Below are 6,035 nucleotides of genomic sequence, written 5' to 3'. Positions count from 1 at the left end.
GCTCTTCCTGGCCTTGAATGACATGGTGTAGTGGAGAATGGAGACCTGTCTCTCGCAGGGGTACCCACCCTCAGTGCAGTGGTCTACTATAGCCTCCCAATGGGAGGATCTTGGCTACACAATTTATGGCGATGGGGGATTGCTCTCGGGCTCTCCCTATAACTTACTCCTTTGGCCTTTTGGCCTGGGGCAAGTAAGACTAGGAGGCTTCTGAGCCCCAAGGCCTCCAGTCCTGGGGCCTGCACATAGGATGCCTGCCATGGATTTGGGAGTATCTGAAGCCCCAGGCCGAAGGAGTCTGGGAGGTAGGGTCCTTGCTGGTGGTAGGGCCGCACAGACCTGAATGCCTGAGCTCTGCTCAGTCAACAGAATTCAGACCTGATTTGGCCTGAGACACGCAATTAAAAACAAAAAAAATTTGGAGGCTGTTATGTTTTATTGGATCAGCATCTAGAGGTAAAGTGCAACATGCAGGGTGTTACTTTAGGTTACACCAAGAGGTTTTCTATGGATTACACCAAGATCCCGTCTGTGTGTGCAGATCCTGTGACTGTGCGTAGCCCCTTGGCAATTGCACAGGCAAATAACCTCTAACTGAACATTCACACTTTGCTTTACTACATTTAAACACAAGTGGGGAAATTGCACATATGCAATTGTTTGTGTGCAGTGTTTGAGCCCAGTTAAGTTCAGCTTCCTCCATCTGGCAAGCTGGGAACCTTTTGATATCCTACGCACCTGTTTGTTTGTGGGTGGCTTAGAGGCTGGGATCTGTGTTTGAGGCTTTTTTTTCACCAGGAGGCTGAATGGCTAGAAAGGGCCAGTATCCCATCCAGCCTGACCTCCTGTTCAGTACAGGCCAGAGAATCACCTACAGTGGCCCCTGCATTGAACCTTATGTCTGGCATTTGAACTAGAACGCATCTCCTTTTCAAGTGATGGTGGATTTACTGCCTCCCTGGGGAAGCTGTTCCAGCGGTTAATTACCCTTGCTGTTGAAAATTTGTGTCTTTACTTCCAATTTGAACTTGGCTGACTTCAACTTCCACCCATTACATCTCATTATGCTTTTGTCTGCCAGATTAAAGAGCCCACTAGAATCAGATTTCCTCTCCCTGGGCAGGTAATTATAGGCTGTGATCAAGTTGCCTCCTAACCTTCTCTTTGATGAGGTATGGGCCCTGCTAAAGCCAGTTTCCAATCTTCATTTACAAAATATTATGCTTGCTTTTATTTTTATTTTTTAACCAGCCATATACAAGTGGGTTGCTGGTAGGGGTGAACAGAAAGGAGCAATTCTGTACTGGGCGTTTCCAACTGGAGTTTCATTCGACAGGGAACAGAAATGAGAGCTTTGAATTTTTTTGCAAAAAATAAAAATAAAAAAAATACTGGAGGGCGTGACTAGCCCATGCCTTCCCTCCTTCTCCCCTGCCTCGCCTCTCCAGATTAGCCAAGAGCCTTGCACTTATGACACTTGTCTTGGATGTGGGTGGCACAGGTTCAGATCCCTACTCTGAACTGGGCAGGTTTTGTGCTCCAACCATTAAGCTATTGGCTATTTCAGGGTGGCTCCGTCCCTTCCATCAGATGGAAACAGGCACGCCCAAAGCCCACTCCCTTGTTTCCAGCTGCAGTCTGCAGATTTGTTTCCCAGGCTGATATTTTGCAAGCAAATCCTGCCTGCCTATGGACATGCCTTGCTCCTGAAACACGCCTGTATGTCTCCGGTTTCAAAAGTTGACATTTCCTGGCACATTGCTTGCAGCAAGCTGAGCTCAAAATGAGATTTTGATGCCCAGATGACTGGAATGGTGTGTGTGTGGTGTTTTTTTTTATTACTTTTTTTTTTTTTTTAACTTGTACAGCAATACCATAAGTTCCCATGGCAATGAAGGAAATCTCACTCTTACATGCACACCCGCATACACATACCATATTTAAGCCTAGAAAGCTTGGATAAATTCCAAGAGTGAAAGCCATGGCGCTTGTCAGGTTTTACAGCAACTATGCAAACATTAGACTGGGCCATTTTGGGGCTGTAAGTGGATGGGTACAGATAAAGGAAGGCAGGGATTAATTTTGCATGTTCCTCCTGTCTTCATAACAGTGTCCGGGGGACAAATGGTGACGTTCTCACTCTTGGAAGCATCTAGGAGACTCGGCTTTTCCAGTTCTGACCCAGTATCATTGCGAATCTGCATAGAATTTATAGCTCTAGGGCAGGGGCGGGCAATTATTTTGGGCGAAAGGCCGCTTACTGAGTTTTGGCAGGCCATCAAGGGCTGCATGACAGGAAACCAGAAGCAGATAAATAATAATTTTCTAATTTTTTTTTACAGGCCCCATGGGCCGCATAGAATAGCCTGGCGGGCTGCATTTTGCCCACCCCCACTCTAGGGAGACCTGCCAGACCTGACCTTTTACACTTTTCTTTCCCCCCCTTCCTCCTCTCCCCTTCTTTTCTCCCCTTCGTCTTCCTAATTTCCAGCTCTACTTTTTTTTACAGGCAGCCTCTTTTCTACCGGGCAAACTACTACAGTAGTCGCCCTTACTTACCTTTGCCTTTTTCCCCCACTCTTTTCTCCCCTCCTTCCCTTCTCTCCCTTTTTGTTTTCCTACTAATTTCCACTTATCTACGTTTTCGCTGACCTCCTGTCACACTTCTAGCTTCTCTCATCCCTTGGAGATCTCAGACCAGCAGACTCCCTGAGCCTGAAGAAGGGTGACTGCGCCCGAAGGCTTGCAAAGAATTTTTCCAACTATTCAGTTGGTCTAATAAAAGAGATCACATCTACCCAAAGAACCTGGCCTGCCTAGCACTAGGGGCTTGTTTGAGGCCCATTTATTTCCATTATCATCCTACAAGAAAACTTATCAGCCTCCATAGTGAATGCATGGTCTCAGCTGCCTCCCTGCTTTCAGATACCAGGCCTCTTCCTCTCTTCCCCAGATGGGGATCTCCTGGAGTGAACCCCCCCACCCAATGCTGCAAGGAAGCAGCACGGGGAACACCTACATGTGTGGTGTATAGTGCCGTAGATAGGTCTGCGGTGACACGTACCGCACATCTGCACTCATCGGGATGTGGCCTAGGATGGGTGTCACCATCTTTCTGAGGCTGGAAGGCTTCCAGGTAATAATAGAAACTGGCTCAACACCAGGCCTTGGTTGTTGAAGTTGTTGAGTTTCATCACCTCTGAACACACTTCAGTCCCATTGACTGACTTGAAGGTGGTGCGGGACCTCCTGGGAGGCACTCTGCACCAAAGATTGAGCCCTGCCTTCCCATAAGACCAGACGCTTGCTGACACTCTCTCCCCATGACATCTGAGCCAGTGTTTGCCTACTTCTTGCCAACGTTGGCTATCCTGGTTGCAGGGGACTTGGAAAGATGCCTGATCAGAAAGAGCATGAGCTTTCAAACCATCTCAATCACATGAAGATTTTGTTCCCATTGGTGGGGCTTGCAATACTTCCTTAAAGGGATTCAGTCGCTATATTTTAAACCAGCTAGCCTGAAACCCATGACAGCAGAAATCAAACCTTAATGGCACTCGAAATATATGGCTGATTGTTAATTCTAATGCTGATTTCAGAGAAAACGTGGCCATCGGAATTGAGGTGGAAGATGAATTTCATTATTGAGTAAATAAAAATTAAATGACGGTGGTATAAATATACCTGCGCCTTAAACCCATGTGTCGGTAAATCAAGTCCAATTAGGGAAGCAAGGGGCTTTTATAAGAGCTTCATAAACATGGCAAATTTCGAAGACTTACACAGGATAAAAAATCCCCCAAGCCTCAATATCTCTCTAACTCCATGTGTTTACAACTGCTTAGCTCTCTGCACATAAAATAAAAGCACAGCCACAAATTAAGGCCGTTACTTTGCCGCCACCTTTCCCCGTTCCTAACAGAGAGCCATAAACTGTACTAAGTGGGGAAGGAGGCTGGACAAAGATACGTTGGAGGCAGCTGTTTGGTTTTCTGGAGGGGAATGAGCAGAGGGACCTTGCCTGCTTTCTTAGAGAAGAGGTGGTGGGGTCAGTGCAAAGAGAGGGGGGAGAGGGCTTTGCAATGGGCACTAATGGGTTCCCTGGCTGGCAGTTTCGAAAGAGGCCGAGGGATGAGTCCTGGTTTTAGGATCTGGAAAATAGCCCTCAGTGGAAGGGAAGCTGATACTTGGCAGCATGGTGCAGAGGGAGGGGTGTAAGGCAGTGAACAGCGAGTCGGGACACCTGGGGTCTCTTGCAGTTCTGCCACTGACCCACTCTGTGACCTCTGCCAAGTCACTTCCTGCCTGCTCCCTTGACCTCACGTTGTCTGTCTGGTCAGTCTGTTCAGAGGTTTGGGGCCTGGGCTGTGACAATAAATCCCTGATCTCTTTGCAGACCTAGAGGTGCTTCTGGATTATAACTAATTACCAATAAAAAATTGCACAATACTGGGGTGGTTAGGACCAGGCCTTGAGTGGAGCTCAGCACTTTGGATGCTGAGCCCTTTTGGAAAGCCAGCTCTGGCCAAGGTGCCAAAGTGGGGACTGAGCTCTTTTGAAAAGCCACTGGCAAGAGGTCAGACGCAATGATCCTTTGAGGTCCCTTCAGACCCTAGCGTCTATGAAATCGTAGCCCTGATGGTGGGTGCTGAAGGCTTTGAAAACATAGCCCAGAGCTCTCAAAAAACATGATGCTTAATCTATAGGGCTTTGTGAATCTGGCCTGTTTTATACCAGAAAAATCTATTGTAGAACAATAACTTGATAGTTGGGGGGAGGATCTGGCTTCAGGGAACCGTTGCCTGTAATTGTTACAAAACTTTAGAAAACAAGAAACAACTAAGTAGTAAAAAAAAAAAAAAAAAAGCAAAGATAATTAAGTACATAATTGTGCACACACAACTCCTTAATTAAGCTTTTCCTCTTTAAACCTGACAGAATCTGCTTACAAGGTGATAGCGCGAGGGGAGTCTGGCATATGGCAAACCATCTGCAGCCTGAATGCTCCATCTCTGGGGAAAAAAAGGGGGGGAAAATAAAAACAACTTTCCAGTCCGAAAAAGAGCAAGTTGCTTAAACGTAGCGGTGCAGCGATTTGTCTTCGTTCCTGGAACAAAAATGATTTGATGGAACATCAGCCAGATAAAAGAATGTCAGGAGAAGCAAAGCTGCACTTTATAATAATCTCGTAGACTCATCTTTGTCAGTGTTTGTACAGTGTCCAATACAGCAAACGCACTGAAAGCACCTAAGTAATCTGGTGACTGATAGCGACAGGGATGTGTGTCCTAGCTGTGCCAGGCTGGAACTGGGTTGCAGATAAGAGGGATAGAGCAGCCATCTCGTAACAGCAGGCTGGCACCCAGTAAAGGGTTTTGAGATGGAAGAAGGGCTGAGCCCTGGCAGGTCTGCTAGTGGGGATCTTCTGATGAGCTTACAGGGGTGTAGGTACTAACTATGTTGGTCTAAGGACACAGACGGGCAATGTTCTTTGGGTAAATCTGCCATCTTTTATTAGACCAACTCAAATAGTTGGAAATAGAGTTGGTGTAATAAAAGATAGCAGATTTACCCAAAGAACCGTGCCTGCCTTTTGATGCTCTTGGCACACCTGATAGCTGGGGCAAAGGTTTGTCAGTGCTGAAAGGCTTGTGCAAATTGGCCCTGGCTGTGGCTCAGGCCTGCTGCTGTTAACTGGTGCTCAACCTCTGGCCCGCAGGTTTTGGTTCAGTGGCAAAGAGTTTGGCCCAACCCATCTTCTGCTCTGCCTTGCTCTGTGCTGCTGATCCTCTCTGCAGCCCTCCCTGCTCTCCCCCTCCTGTGGCAGACCCTACACACCTCAAGGTGTGTATCTGGTAGTCGTGTTAGTCTGAGACGAAAAGAAATGCAAAGTGCAGGCGGGATTGGCCCCGATGATTTGTAAGGTCCCTTCCAGCCCCTAGCAACTATGAAACTGAAATATCCATAAAGTAATAGATTATGTTCAGCAGTGATACCTTTTATCTCTGAATTATTTTTTCTCTGAGTTCTAGAGT

Source organism: Alligator sinensis, unplaced genomic scaffold (assembly GCF_000455745.1).
Source record: "Alligator sinensis unplaced genomic scaffold, ASM45574v1 scaffold872_2, whole genome shotgun sequence".
In the NCBI taxonomy this organism is placed as follows: Eukaryota; Metazoa; Chordata; order Crocodylia; family Alligatoridae; genus Alligator; species Alligator sinensis.
The sequence above is the reverse complement of the archived record's forward strand: the minus strand, read 5'-3'. Positions refer to the sequence as shown.